Source organism: Eumetopias jubatus, unplaced genomic scaffold, assembly GCF_037043125.1.
Source record: "Eumetopias jubatus isolate StellerSeaLion01/CBP00866 unplaced genomic scaffold, mEumJub1_p1.0 scaffold_9, whole genome shotgun sequence".
NCBI classification, from domain to species: domain Eukaryota; kingdom Metazoa; phylum Chordata; class Mammalia; order Carnivora; family Otariidae; genus Eumetopias; species Eumetopias jubatus.
The window spans coordinates 14,761,430-14,777,847 of NW_028274815.1; the positions used below are offsets into that span (position 1 = coordinate 14,761,430).

Sequence of the window (16,418 nt, forward strand, 5' to 3'; positions counted from 1 at the left end):
TGTTGGTCGTCCTATGAGCTCTTTATCACAGATCCAATCACTTAGAATTTAGCTCCTTTGTAAGCATGTATTTATCTTTACCTGCTAGACTGGGAGTATCTTCACGGGCAAAAATTGGTCTTATTCATCAATGTATTGCCAGCACCCAGCACAGTAGCTGGAACATAATAGATACTCAGAAACAGTAGAATTTTTCTGGATGCCTAATACATGCCAGGCATAGAGATGCACATGGGCCTGACCTAGAGACAGACGTGACTTAACAGTAGTGCGTTCAGGGCCCGAAAGGATGTGGGGGTGGGAAGGACTTCCTGTCGAGGTGGCATGTGATCTGGGGTTCATCACACGGCTAGTGATTTTATGAAGGAAGTGAAAAACAATCCCCTGCCTGTGGAGGGTGAAAACAAGGGGAAGCATACCCAGCAGGAGTGAGTGGTCCCTTTGGAGGAAAAGAAGCCAGCAGCCAAAAAAGCTTCAAGAATACCGAGTGGCTGACGTTAGCCAAGGAGTAAGTATCGTTTGCTGAAAGTCTTCATGCTGAAGTGAAGGTCCTTGGCTTGCAAGGCCGGTCACCTGTTTGCATGAACTTCCAGATAGCAGAATAAAAGGCGAGGGCCCACATATGGGATGACTTACATGGGTGCGAGGGAATGTGTGTGTCACTCTGATCAGGGGTGGTACGTACTGTGTTATTAGGCCCAGGCTGAGGCCACAGTACGGCCATAAATCAAGGAGCGGGTGTTTAAAAAACAGTGGAAGTGTTGAGGAAACATGAAGTGGCTGACCTGTGGGGCTGGCTGTTACTCCCTACAAGAATTTCGATGACTAATGATGTGGATAAATAAGTACTTAACTTGCTCATAACCACACGTGTAATTTATTTAATTCTGGGGTATTATGCCGTTCTGGAAGTCCTTTAAGATGATGGTGATCAGTTGCAAAAGGTTTCCCACTATTCAGAAGAGGCCAGAGCCTTTTTCTCCCAGACAAGATTTTTTTTTTCCCCCTGGCAACTGGCATTCATGCATCGACGGATGGGATTCAGGAGTAGCCACCCACCTTTCCTAGTTTAATTTACAGTTTTTGACGATCTCCTGGGACATCATAATCATGCCACTGGGTCTTTCAGAGCCTTTTTAAAAAAGTAAAACTAACCCAGAAACAGGTGAGTCTCATCTTAAGATTTATTGGATCACATTGACAGAGATTCGTGGATCTGCTGAAGGAAAGGCCTAAATGTGTGTGAGGCTGAAGGACGGTGGCAGGTAAGGGAAGCCTGAGGCTGTTCATTAGCTGCCACTGCATACCTCCGAGACGCGGTTTCTTCATCTCTAGAAGGGGCTAATGATACTGGCCTCACAAAGTCTTGTGAAGATCAAAAGACAAAGGTTAAATCACGTGGCTATTTCCGTACATGATATGTTTCTTGGAGGTGCATGAAAGTCAGCTATATTTAGGCTGAACAATCAATATAGATGTATTATAAGAAATAGCTGATCCCAGATAATTATAAGTGACAAAATCCATAATTGGACCTGTTTTGGTACAATCTTAAGAGTAATATTTTTAGTATTTTGTTTATATCCCTATATCTATGTAAATATATATACCCCTATATATATATTTAAATTTACAACTGAATACAGAGATAATGAGCTTAAGCCCAATGAGCATATGATTGAGGTTATAAGTTGTTTGCTTTCAGCACTCATTTTGTTCATTCATTCAACAAACACCAACAAATAAATGAATATCCACTACTTGACAATTTAATCTCAAATGTGTTAGTATTCTGAGATTTATGTTGATTTATTTCTTCCTTTTCAAAAAAGATTTCGAACAATTTTTTAAGAATATTGATGAAATGCAGTCCATATCCAAGTAAGTTCTCAAACTTCTTCCAATACCCAACCTTGTTTTCCTTATCTCTTTATATGAAATAAGCACTCTACAATAAGCCACTTGCATGAATATCTCTACTTCAGAATCTGCTTCCCGGGGAAACTTTCTTGTGATGTGCAAAAGACATATAAAATTGTATTTGGGGATAGTCAGAAATTAGGGAATGTTAACATAGATGGATTATAAATTTTAGAGACATTGTCTGTAATACTTGCGATCATTCTGATATATCTATAAATAAAAATAATCTGAGTTTTAATTTTCAGAATACTATAATTTAAGTTACTCTAGGCAGGGTAGTAGATTATCATGGAAAAATGATTCAGATTTGTCAGAAGGGCTAATATGGATCATTATTTATAAACTACAAATTCTGTTTCAAATATATACATGTCCATAGAGGACAAACCTTAAATGAAATATGATGATCATTAGATATGTCAATTATTTACATGTTTGAAAACAATTTCTCTTGACCAGGTGAAACCCTGCATTGCATGTTCATTTGCTTGATACGCTTTGTCCTCAGAGAATGTGAAGGCAACTCATTTCATCTTCAAACAGGCTATTTCCAAATCTCAATTAATTAAGCCTAAATGATGAGGTTTTATTTCATTTACAATTACTTTAGGAAAAAGATGCATTTCTAGGATACAAATGTGACTTAGCAATGGTTTTAATATTAAAGCTATCACCTTAGCTCTAAATTCAATTACTTTTTACTTTTTACTTAAAAAATAACATATATACCAAAAACAAACAAACAAAAAGCATAACACATATGCAAATAGTTTAAAGTGCCTCTACCAAACCACTCAAGAGACAGAACATTCCCAGCACCCCAGACACCTGGATCACAATATTCTCACTCCCTCCTATAGTTATTCACTATCCTGCCTTCTGAGATGCTCAGTTCCTTAGTTTGCTGTATTGTTTTACCACTCACATATGTGTATAGCAAATCACAGACGAACAAACGATTTGAAGCTCTTCCGTCTGAAAGGTGGGTTTTATGCTCTTTCCCCTCAAGTCTGATGGGATCTATCATTAGTGTAACTAATAGGATCTGACAAAAGCAATGCTATATTAGGCAGATTTCCAGGCCCAGGCCTTAGGAAAGAGCAGCTGCCACTTGAAACCCAGATGCCATGTTATTAGCAGTCCAAGCCATCAAATGGAGAGGTGCACAAGGAGAGGAACCACTCCCCCCACCCAACAGTCCTGGCTGAGCAGCCAGCGCCAACTAACCAGCCATGTGAATGAATTCTCTTGGAGGTGGATCTTCCATTTCAGACATGTTGCCCAGTTTGGTCCGGCTACATAATTTGTAGGGCCTGGTGCAACTGAAAATTCAGAGACCATGTTCTTAAAGTAGGAGAAAACCTTTTTTTCTTTTACTTAAGGCATCTTGGTTGACCTGTTATGGATTTTTACTGTTGTTGTTGTTGTTTGCTATTTAATATCATGTGTCCTTTGGCACAGGGAAAATGCCAAGTGAGTGCAGACCCCCAAAGGTACCTGGGCACCCTGCGAGAATAGGGTTGGTTCAGGTGGGTACCTGCTGGAGGCAACAGTCGGGCAGCTAGTAACTCTCCTCAGGATGCTGGGAGGTGGCAGAGGCTGAGCTACATGCAGCCTTAGGCTCCAAAGCCTTTCCCATACGTTTCATTGTCCCATCAGATTTCACTTATAAAACACAAATTCAAAGATAAAATTATTAAGAAGTTGAAGAAAGAGACTACAGAGCATTTAAACCCAACCATGGGCCCTCTTACGAGCATGAGGTCCTCTGCACCTACATGTACTGCATACCCCCAAACCAGCTCGGGGCCCAGCTAATGCCAAGAGGAAAGGGGATGAGCCCCCCACGCAGAGCCCAGTTTCAAATTGCCAACTCATGAGCAAAATGCGTGGTTTCTATTATTTTAAGTAACTAAGTTCTAGAGCATTTTGTTTCACAGCAATGGAGAAGCAGAAGAAATTTTGGTACCTAGAAGTGGAATGGCATAAAATAAATAACTACATATAAAGGTTATGTGGTTTTGGGGACTAGATAACAGGCGGAACTTGGAAGAGCCTCACAGACATAATTAGTGAAAGTAGGAAAGATCTTGAAGATTCTGTGAGCACTTGAAGGGCTCTAAGTGACTTTTTTTTATTTATTTGTGTCTTCTCTACAAAAGGTAGGCCAGTTTCATGAATCTTTTCGAAGATCCAGCATTGTTGATTTTCTCTATTATAAATTTATTTTCTATTTCATTCACTATCTGCTCTTATGTTTAATTTTTTTCACTTTCCTTGAGCTAATATTTGCTGTACTTTCTTTAGCCTCTAGAAATGAATGCATTGATTCCCAATTATTCTCTATTTTTGTCTATTTTTAACTATTCTCTATTTTTAATATATTTAATATATTCATTCAAGGCTATAATTTTATTATCATTTTTTCAAAATATTTAAAAATTTCTATATTGATTTCTCATTTGATCCATTGATAATTTAGAAGTATATTTCTTAATTTTGAAATGTAAGAGAATTTCTGATTATTATTTAGTTCCTGATGTTTATTTTAACTGCATTGTGATTGGGGAATACATTCTTTTTTTTTAAGATTGAGGGAACACAAGCAGAGGGAGTGGGAGAGGGAGAAGCAGGCCTCCCACTGAGCAGGGAGCCGGATATGGGGCTCGATCCCAGGACCCCGGTATCATGAATTGAGCCGAAGGCAGACGCTTAACGACTGAGCCACGCAGGCGCCCCTGGTGAATACATTCTATATGATCTCAAATTCATGAGATATATCAAAACTTGCTTTATACCCCAATATAAAAGCACTTTGAAATTCTTCTGCATATGCTTGAAAGTTCATGCATTATTCAACTGTTGAGTGCAGTGTTTTGTAGCTGTCCATTAAATTAACTTTGTTAATCAAATTATTGTTCAAATCTCCTGCAGGCCACTGACATTTGGTCAGCTTTCTGTATCAACTACTGAGTGATATGTGTTAAAAAAAAGAAAAGCACTATGACAGTAGATATGCTTTTCTGCTTTTTGCTTTGTATATTTTGAGGCTCTATAATTTTGAATTTTCATACAATTAGGTTCATGCAATGTTTGAAAAAACTGTCATCTCTTCCTGGTGAATTAAAATCTTTATCATTATGAAGTGACCTTCTTTACCTATAATGATTTTTTTGGGGTTCAGTTTTACATTAGAGTTATGTCAGTTTTCATTTGGTGACCCTTTTTTATTTCTGATGCATCTTTTTACTTTCTTTTGCTTTCAATATCTTTATAGTTACATTTAAGATGTATCTCTTGAAACAGTGCATAACTACATTAAAAAAACAGCCTAAAAATCTTTGTTTTTGTTACAAGAGTATTTGATCACTTACATTTATTATAACTATACATTTTGGGTTAAATCTACTATATTATTTTGTGTCCTATATTTGTCTCACGTTTTCTTCTCTTTTTCTTATTTCTAATCTTCTTTTTAAAAGATTATTTTTTTATTTTCAATATTTTTTATTACATTATGTTAATCACCATACATTACATCATTAGTTTTTGATGTAGTGTTCCATGATTCATTATTTGCGTATAACACCCAGTGCTCCATGCAGAACGTGCCCTTTTTGGAAGGCAGCTATGCTCACCACTATACCACCAATGCTGCACACAGAACGTGCCCTCTTTAATACCCATCACCAGGCTAACCCATCTTCCCACCCCCCTCCCCTCTAGAAACCCTCAGTTTGTTTTTCAGATTTAACTTTTTATTTATTTAAGTAATCTCTACGTGCAACATGGGGTTCAAACTCACAACCCTGAGATCAAGAGTCTTTTGGATGCTCTTCTAACTGAGCCAGCCAGGCGCTCCTAGAAAGATGATTTTTATTCTGGGGTGTGTGTGTGTGTGTGTGTGTGTGTGTCCTGCTGTATTAGTTTGGAGATTATGACTTTTAAAAAGTATTTCAGTGATTATTCTTTAGTACACCATGCATCCTTTAATACCAATCTTGTCTTTTTAATCTTACTCCTGGATAATGGAAAACCTTTAGTACACTTTAACTCAGCTCACGCATTCCTGATTTCTGCTTAAATCTTATCAGGTATATTAAGCCTATCTTTCAAGTTATTATCTTTATACAATAAATGTTCCTAGAATTCTTATTTTCTAATATAATTATCCATTTTATACTTAATATTTTCTTTGGTCTTATCTCCTCAGGACTTCCATCTGGAATTACTTTCCTTGTGCCTGAAGTGAATTGTTTAGAATGTCCTCTATGGGGTTCAGCTGTGGTGGTCCTCTCCATTTTGGTATGTTTATGTTTGTTCACGTTTTTATTTTACAACCCTTCTGGATCTATACTTTGAGTGTGGAATTCTAGGTTGGCAGTTAGTTGCATTCAGTCCATTACATATCTTTCACATGGGTATATATTTCGGATGTGGCCTTTCCAGATTGACGTCTTTCACTTAACAATATCCACTGAAGGTCCCTCTGTGTCTTCCTGTGGCTTGAGATCTCATTTCTTTTTAGTGCTCAGTAACATTACATTGTTTGGATGTACCACAGTTTACTTGACCATTTACCTACTGAAGTACATCTTGATTGCTTCAAAGTTTTGGCACTCAGCAGTAAGGCTGCTCTAAATATCTGTTGTGCAGTTTGTTGTGTGGACCTAAGTTTTCAGTGCGTGCCTTTGTAGTACTCCTTTTAGAGTTAGGCTTGTTGAAGTTGTGGAGTATTGTTTTTCATCAGTTCTGGAAAATTCTCTGTCACCATCTCTTCAAAGTTTGCCTCTGTCCCTATCTCTCTTTGTGTTCTTTCTGTAACTCCAATAAAAATATATTTTTTTTTGAGAGAGCGAGCATGGGTGTGTGCAAGTTATAACAAATATAATTTATAACAAAATTCTAACAAATGAAAAATTCAGAAAGTGGATTTGCTGCTGATTGAACATAGCAGAAGAGAGAAGTAATAAACTAAAGAGACAGATAAGAAGAAATAATGCAGGAAACTGCAAAGGGAGACATAAGAATGGACATTTTAGGGGAAAGATCAAGAAATGTGGTTGATAGAAAATAATATATTTTTAGGGGCGCCTGGATGGCTCAGTCGATTAAGCATCTGCCTCTGTTTTGGATCAGGTCGGGTTCTCACATTAGGCTCTGTGCAGAGCGTGGAGCCTGCTTGAGATTCTCTCTCCCCTCTCCCTCTCCTCAAAAAATATACCAATAAATTCATTTCTAGAAGTGTTACATAGTTCTAAAAGTTGTCACTTTTGTAGTTTCTCTGATGAAACTTTCAAGCTCATTTTTATTTTTCTGAGCACAGTAAACATAGTTATTACCTCATCTATGTCTGATAATTCCCATATCTGAAATTCTTGGATCAGTGCTGCTTATTCTTACTCATGGTACGGGTGCGTGTACCTTAGCTACTTATCGACTTTGAAAAAAAATTAATTATGGAGGTTGTCCCAGCCCTTTTATGAAGGTCCCTTCTGCTGGTCATCTAGGGCACTGCCAGTCCTAAATGACTTTAGGCCAAATTGATGGTTTGAGCTTACCTTGGATTGCTCTGGTGAAATCAATGTGAACTTCTGCCTGGGGACTAGGGCTTAGCCTTCCTTCCAGTGATGGGTTTTCTCTTCTTTTATATGCTCCCTCTTCCGCTCAGTGGGAAAACAACTCCCCTGTTCCATGGGACAGGTGGGAGAATAATTCAACGTTAGTTCTTGCTCCTACTTACCATGAGTGTGGAGTCCTTCCGAATCCCAGCTTAATGTGAATTTGTGTGAGTGTGTACCGAATCCCAGATTTTGTGCACACTTTCACTTTTATCCTCCTTCAGGTTCTGGACAAGCATAACAAAACTTCACATTCATCATTGATTCTGCTAAGGAGACAAATATCCTCTGGGCAAAGGTAATTTTGCTTTCTCTCTTAACTTCTAGGATTCTTACTTCATGTTTGCCTGATTTTGATCTAAAATTTCTCACCACCTTGTTTGCATATTTTTTCTATTTTTATCCAGAATTGTCATTTGCCCTTAAGTAGTCGTCTAAGTAACCTAGACTGTCATTTCCAGAAGCCAAAGTTCCCTCAAATAATCTTTTTGAAAATGAAACACAAAAAGTATTTTCCTTGTCACCTCTTACTTTATTCAGAAAATTTTACATGAAATAATATTGATATATCAAATGTTTTATCAATTGCAAAGTGGGAAAACTATTCTAAGTGTTTGAACTCTTTAGAGGATTTTCACTAATTGGGTGTGTATAATCTCTGAATTTTCAGCAGATGTTGGAGAGTTAAAACTGCTTTATTTCAAAAGAAATGGATGCATTTACTATAAAGTACAGTAATACAGCTCTTTTGATCATTGCATTATGATTTAACTCAGACATTTGATTGTTTGTGCAATTTCAGCAAACCCATGAAAGATGATATATATATCCCTTTGGCAGGAAACCAACACTCTGGATGGGGCACTGGTTTTTTTAACCACCCTGATAAATAATTTACACTTAGGGATATTATGCAGAAACCTTTTCAATTAACTTGTGTTGACAGAGAAACTAAATATAGTAGTCAATGAAAAAAAATTAACACATTCTTGACCCATCAGGCAGAAGTAACCATATTTAAAATATTATCTACTCTAGAAAATGAATATATTAAAGGAACAGACTGAGAAAAACAATAATTATAAATATGAAAATGAAATATCTACTATTATTTTGGTTTTAGAGACAATTTTAAGTTTTTCTATGGACCTTATTTTAGTTCACTAAAAGAAGTGTACACTGGTAGGAAGGAGCCAAAGCTTCTAAAATCTGAAAAATTTTGGTTCAAAGTCTGGGCCTATCAGTTTCGAGGCAAATCACTTAGACTTTCTGAAACTCTCTTCCCTTATCTGCAAATTAGGACTAAGATTCCCTCACAGTGTTGTTACAAGGATTAGAGATAATATATGTGAAATATCTCACATAAATAATAATTATTCAAGAAAGAACTTTCTCTAGTGAGTTTAATCACATCTCCTAATTTGTCCTATGAATTGATGATCTTAGGGATTTGCAAGAATGGTGGCATTATTTTAAAAAGAAAATAAGCCCTCTTTATTTTTTTTTTCATGCACATATACTTATTTGAAAATTAATTATGAGCCACAGTAAATACAAACTGTTTGTAGCAGAATTAATTGTGTTAGTTTTGGCAAATCCTCTCTCATCAACTGAAGGCAGACTATTTACTGGAATCCAGAGGAATCTGCAGAAAGAACTGTAAGGCACTAGTCAATAATTCGAATGAACTATATAGATGTTTCTAGGGGAATCTGTGGGAGGATTAAATATTTTTAGACTGTGAGCTTTCTTTTTCTTATTATTTTTTATTATTTTTTTATTTCTTTTAAAGATTTTTATTTATTTATTTGAGAGAGAGAGAATGAGAGAGAGAGAAAGCACATGAGATGGGGGAGGGTCAGAGGGAGAAGCCGACTCCCTGCTGAGCAGGGAGTCCGATGCGGAACTCGATCCAGGGACTCCAGGATCATGACCTGAGCCGAAGGCAGTGGCTTAACCAACTGAGCCACCCAGGCGCCCCTAGCCTGTGAGCTTTCTTTGTTTGACATTCTATTTTCCCTCCTATGAAGTCCCAATTACTATTGACTATAGCTGTCAAAAATGATGGCACACTTACTCAAGGCTCTTTCATATGTATCATTCCATGTTTTGAGTAAGAGTGTACAGGATAATCCAGCATTTCTGTCACAAGCTAAAAGAGCCCTATGCTCCCTGTGAAGGTTGAGCTTATTCTCCAAGGTGTAGGAAGAGACTATCTGTCAGTCCAGTTAAATAGGCTCCATCTCACCTGGCCATCAATAGGATGGTAGACACCTTAGTTTTTGGTCATTAAATAACCAATTAAATAATCAATCTAATATCTTGTGAGTAACTGATATATTATAGCCCTGTGCCAGATGTTAGCAGGAAGCAGAAAATGTTCAAACATGTTCTTGCCTTCAATGCACTATAGTCTGCTTCTTAAAAACTCACATCTAGCCTTTGAGTCCCCTCTTACCTTTAATTCTCTGACTTGATTTGCAGCAGATAAATAGAAATAAATATTCCTAGGGTAGCCAGGGTTTCAGTTATGAATGTCTTTCTAATCCATTCACACTGCCCAAAACACTTATACAGGATTATCCATCACACGTCATTCTACAATCTTAATCAAATTGCCTGCTGAAGGAAGCCTAGTATTTATTACATTTTTCCTAAATGGAAAACAGCTGTGATAAATTAATCTGTTCACCAGAAATTTCATATTAGGAAAGATTCACAGATACTCTCTCACATGTCAGCCTTTCCAACTATGAATAATATATTCCTTTACCCCTACCTGTGTCTCTGAGTGTGGCTAATTCACTTGGCCCCTTTTACTTCTCTGTGGGGTATAATAGTGGAGAAATGTTTCCTGAGGCAGACTAGCAGCAATATTTAGGTGATAAACACATATTTAAAAAAAGAAAACGTCGCTTAGAAGGTGGCATAGTCGGCAACAACAGAACACATCCTTACAAGGCCCACTTCAAGAACCATGATCATCCAGCACATAAAGCACTTGCTTATGAATTCACCTAATACGGGTATCACTGCTAATGTCACCAAACGTTCAACCTCCGACAGAATGAACTTCCTCTCTCTGACCCTATAAAGCTAATCAAATTTCTGGCTATAATTTGGTTCCCCACATGGATCTCCTCACTGGGATACTGTGTGCTACCCAAATTTCTTTGGTAGGTTTCCAGTTCCTTTGGTAGTTTCACGTTGTCAGCTGACATTTTGATGAGTTCAAATATGTGAAGCTGCTAAGCTAGGGCCCAAGCGTTGTAGGTTAGTGATTTCACCAAAGAAATACCGTGATGGCTGGCCTCTCCTTCCTCAGCCTCCACCCTTTCAAGCTGTAACGCTCAATTTCTTTGTATCTTCTGTCTCTGCCATTGCTTGCTCATTGACAAGGTGGTTTTTATTTGAAACGTTATGCTTCTTCTCTCTGGTCAGTCATCCTATTAATCTGTTTTGTTGTTGTTGTTGTTTCTTAAATAGGAAACAGAATCCTCCCAGATATTTTAAGGAGAAAGGGATAGAATATGGTAAAGTTGTAGTTACCTACAACTACGAAATCATGTGATTTTGCTCAGACTCCAACCTACAACAAAGTTTGTACCCAACTACAAAATCATGAGAAGGGCTGAAAGAGTGGGTTGGGTTACACTAAGAAGAACGAACGCTGAAGTACTACAGAGCTGACCTGTAAGAGGAAGCTGCTCCTTCTGCCGTGGTCGGGAAGGTGGGGACCTGGAGGATGCTGACAGAAATGCTTAGTTAGGAGACCACCGCTCTGATTCTGGGATCGGGAAACCAGAATCAGGATGCCGCTACCACTGTAACCTCCTCTCAACACCCAGGGAGAAGCGAGAGGACACAGAACTACAGGGTCTACCTCAATTGCCTCTTATCATCAAAACACAAAACGAAACAAGAAAACCAAAACTGAATAAAAGAAGCAACTCTGTTTCCAGGACTACCAGAAGATAGCCAAAAACAGTAGAGAGAAGGCCTCCTTTTAATCCTCCCTTCCAAATCTCATGCTAGGGCACCTATTTGTAGGAGACTGGTTTCCATCCAGAATGTGTGCCATGTAGTTCCTTGTTTTCATTGTTAGGAAAGAAAACTGAACGCCAATCGAATATATCCAAGATATTTCCTATGTCTTCTTGTGCTCTTATAAACTTAATATAGGGTATATTGAAGGCATCCTCCTTTGCACTTAGCCCATCATTCACATGCAATCTCTTAATGCATGTGTATGCATTTGCGGTTACGGTAAGAATTATGCACCGGAACTAGTCGTGAATTATACTCAATGTAATGTACTGAGTGAGATCCTACATCGTTCCATACCCCCAAAAGCCTATAACTAAGGATTAGGTACGTGATGTGTGTATTTTTGACTGTCCCAATATGACATGTAGTGCAAAAACAAAAACAAAAAACAGGACAAATCCCCACTGAAGAGTACACTCATTTGACTCCTCACGATCCCACATTTACTGTAATGAGTTATAGACCCCCCTAAATCTGCTGTTCCTTTCCATTCTACTCTGCTGCATACTTTTCTAATTTAGCTATAGTCACTTCTTTGTAGCTTCAATTATTTCTTTTAAAATATTCCGATATGGTTTTCTCCCTCTTTTACGGGTCACAAAGAGAGCTATAGATTTTAAAGTATATGTTCAGAGGAGAATGAAAAGTATACCTCCAAGCCTTCTCCACCCTCCTGCAAAAGGCTCCATTGACTTTTGCAACACCCCCAACTTCATTTATCTATAGGATGGCTCTTGATAGCTTTGTGTGAGCTTTTTAAAGTTCAGCCAAGCCAGCTGCATGATCAACACAAAGACAATAGCTCCCACACACGGGGCTACATGGATTAAAGAACCCGATCCATCAGTAAATCTGCCAGATGGCAGTGGAAGAAAGCTTGTAACTCTCTCACTTTCATTTCAACAGCAGCAAACAATGTTCAGTGTTTAAAATAAACTCTTCCAGATGAGCTAAAGATAAACTCTGAGGTGGGTGGACTTGAGCTTGCTAGGCTGCAGCTCTGAAGTGTTTGATTACATTAACACAAAACCCCTGGGTAGAACCCGCTTCTGTCAACAGAATGCTCAGACTCCAACACCTACTACATGAAGCCATTTCCTGTGCTTTCATGGGTTGGTGGCAGAAACTTGCTTTGCTTTTTTCACAAACTAATAATGATTATGTATTTCTCTGTGCTCAGCATTTCCTCAAACCATGTGTACAACTTAAAGATATTCCTAAAATGCCAACACTATATGTAGGTCTGTACAGATAATGATCTTTTGAATATATTTACAACTTAAACTCATATTTACTCATTCATCTCACCTCTCTTATAGTAGCAGAAAAGTTACCATTAGGATTTAAAACCATCCTGCTAATAACTGGATAACTATCTAGACTATGGGGTATACCCCCTTGAAGAAAAAAAAAAGGTACAAGTATTTTTTTTAAGTCAGAATTTATAAAGGAAGTCAGCATCTTCTTTTTTGTTGTTGTTTTTCGAAGAGACTTTAAAACTTGCAACTGAGGACAGACCAGGTTGTCATATGTCATATGTAACATGGCAACTTCTAAAGGTAAAATGACATACTGAAAAAAAAAATCACTTAAATATTCAGGAACTTACCTATTTAACACCATTAGTAGGAGCTTTAAATGAAGAAGAGAAACAAACACGGGGTTGATGATGAAAATAAATCTTAGGCTGCAAAAACGGTTAGGACCAATTAAATCCAATAATCAATTAGGTATATTGGGGCACTAAAAATATGTACATCTCAAATTTAGATGAGGAGCCTTTGGGAAAATATGACTCACTATGCAGAGCACATTTATTGTCAATTCCTCCAAACTGAAACTTTTCTGATGTCAGTGATAGCTCTATTTTATATGGTATTAGCCCTCTTATTTAGAATTGGTTGGTTACATGAACAAGTTGATTAAAGAAGGAAATCATAAAGATGAATCATATGCACCCGGGATTTATTATCTGAACTTGAAACATATGGCACATTCATTCATTTGCCTATCTTCTGATGCAAGGCTAAGGGCTTTTCTCTGTTTTTTTTTTTTTTTTTTTGAATATGAGTTCACTTGGAATTCCATCTTCTTGCATTATACTCACTTAAGCAGTATAGTCTATTATTTCCCGGTTTTGTATCTTTAAAATGGGGTCAAAGTTTAAAGTCACTTGTAAAGCACTAAATAGACACCTTTTAGATTTTTGCTGTATCTATTTTTAGTATTTGACGGTTGTTATGAAACTTTATTCAATAGTGTTTCTAGTGATTTGCCTTCGTTTAGTTTTTAGAAAGCACTCAGCTTACTTTTCACAGAAATTCTTTTTCTTTGTACTGGTATTTCATTGGTTTGTATTATGATGAATAACTTGTATGATGGTTAATAACAAGCACAGCTAACACACACACAGGTTTGGTTGGGTTTTCCTTGTTGCCTCCTGCGTCCCCAAAGCCTAGAATAATGCCTGGCACATAATAGGCATTCAATGAATATTTGTTAAGTGAATAACTGAAAGCTGCACAACTCTCTTCCTAAATATATGACGCAACAGGTGAGACTGACGGTGCCTAGGGTGTGCTGGAGGGTAGCCTACCAGCTTAGAGCATTTGCATGCGATGGGGTGTCAGTACGTTTTCCAAAAAAAAAAAAAAAAAAAGGAATTATTGTAGTAAGTCCGTTAGGCAATGGTTTGTTAAAGGTGATTCTCTGTACTTGGGTTAAACATCTAATTTCGCAAAAACTCTTCCTTACTGTCTGCATAAAAAGGAGCATTCCACCTAACTTTCCTTTAGGCATAAACTACCTTCCTCCATGTTAACCTGTAACTAATTTAACTCCCTATTGTCCAGATAAGCTCTGTGAAAGAAACATCTGAAGCTGTCTGTGGGGGCCAAGCTCCTGAAGGGTGATTAGTAACATGTTCTCTCTTCAGCCTTCCTTAGGACATTTGGAATCAATTAAATATTCAAATAGAGATTCTCTCAGATCTCAGGCCAGGCCCAGCAGGTTTGTGAGGGGAGAGAGATGAAGGCGGATAACTATGATTTCCTCATACCAGAATCGATAGCTGAAAGGAGAGATTTAAAAAATACATTCTCTAGACTTCCTGGGTCTGCAAACAAATAGTCATACAAGATTAGAAATGGTATGGAGAAACAACAGGAGCCAAATTAAGAAACTTGAATTACAGTACACACAAGAACTGCTACCATGCACAGTGCCTGAAAGACAAAAAAAAGTCCATTAGACTGTTGCATCAGTATAATGGTATGGCCTGCATGAGCTAAGAATGGTTTTTACATTTTTGAAGGTTGTAAAAGAAAAAAAAAAAAGAACATGTAACAGATTGTATATGGCCTAGTAACTTTAAATATTTACAGTTTGGACTTTCATAAAAAGTTTGCTGACCCTTGGTTTAGTTTTGTTTCCATCATATGTACTCTTGTAAACATTACTGTTACTAATTGCTGTTACTATTAATAGTAATGATCAGGTGCACTGGGGAAGGGGAAAGGGATGAGTGCCCATCATGTGCCAGGCACTTTGCTAAATGCTTTATATACTCTGCTAATTTATTCACTGGGCAATCCTTTAAAGGATTATCTCAGTGACAAAGCCAGGAAAACAGAAGCTGAGGGGTGGTGAAGTATCTTGCCCATGTGGCAGGGAGAACTGAGTGGTGGAGCTGTTAATCAAACCCAAAGTGGTGGTGTGTTTACGCCCTGAGATCCCCATCCCAGATAAATGCTACTGGGAACCTCCTAAAAAAATTGTTACTCTACTGGTAGAGTTGAGATAGAAGAGTTATAATCTCACTTCTTTTCAGAACAAGTTGCTTGAAATAGAAGTCAACATTTCCAAAGATGAAGCCAGAAACCAACATGAAAATGGGTTTCCAGCTCAATGAGTCCATTATCTGGCACATTTTATCCTTCTATGAATATTTTGCTAAGGGTGAGAATAAGTATCAATGTAACAAAAGTCAGCAGAACAGAAAGTTTTAATAATCTTCAAAATCCAACTAGTCATACTATAGCTATTAGTCCTCGATTCCATCTAACACAGGTGGGAAGGACATCTTCCAAATGGCAGCTCATTTTACCTAAATAGTTGGTGTTTCCAGATGAGCTTCTAGTTTTCCATCATAAATTAATATATCCTATTTTATTATGGTGCCACAAACAAGAACTCTGAAAGGCTCAACTCTTACAAAAGGCCCAACTCCCCTGAAAAGCATCAGGTATCAAAATGTAGCCAGAAAAGATGGTATTAACTGAATAAAAAAGAAAAAAAAAAAGCATTTTTTTTTTTAAAGCGCTCTTTTTAATGAAGTCGAGGTGTAGGACAGATTTATTAGCTTCCATTTTTCCAAGTTGCATTCTGGTGTATTTCCTGCCCATATTTCTAAGTTCAGCAAGTCTCTTTGTAGGATTATTTTTTAAAAATACATTTCAAAGAACATGATGCAGATATACCCACTACACCTGCAAAGTCACACCTGTGATAGTACAAACACTAAATGTTTCTCATATTCACAACCCAATGCTCTAACGGAAAACAGATCTTCTGTATGATCTGCCAAGATCCTGCCATTCTCAAAAAGAACTGATAACCAGGTAATATAAAAAGTCTTAAAAGCAATAACCAATCGAGGATTACTCCTGACCAAAATGGCCATTAAATTCAGTGCAGTACTGTCTATCCTTTACTGTCATAATTCCTTTTTCCAATAATAGGTGGTTAAGACAAAGAATTACTAATTATTTTTGATGCTTTAACAGATACCTAAAATATACCTATTCAGACTATTATTTTTATGTGCAC

General features: G+C 37.4%; 1 long non-coding RNA gene across 1 annotated transcript; it reads left to right on the forward strand.

Moving 5' to 3' along the window:
• The first annotated feature begins 382 nt into the window (after positions 1-382).
• Positions 383-13,646, forward strand: LOC114205912 (uncharacterized). Its single transcript, XR_003608496.2, has 4 exons — positions 383-508; positions 6,137-6,228; positions 7,769-7,842; positions 11,031-13,646. It is a non-coding gene; the product is annotated as an uncharacterized LOC114205912 (long non-coding RNA).
• Positions 13,647-16,418: the final 2,772 nt, after the last annotated feature.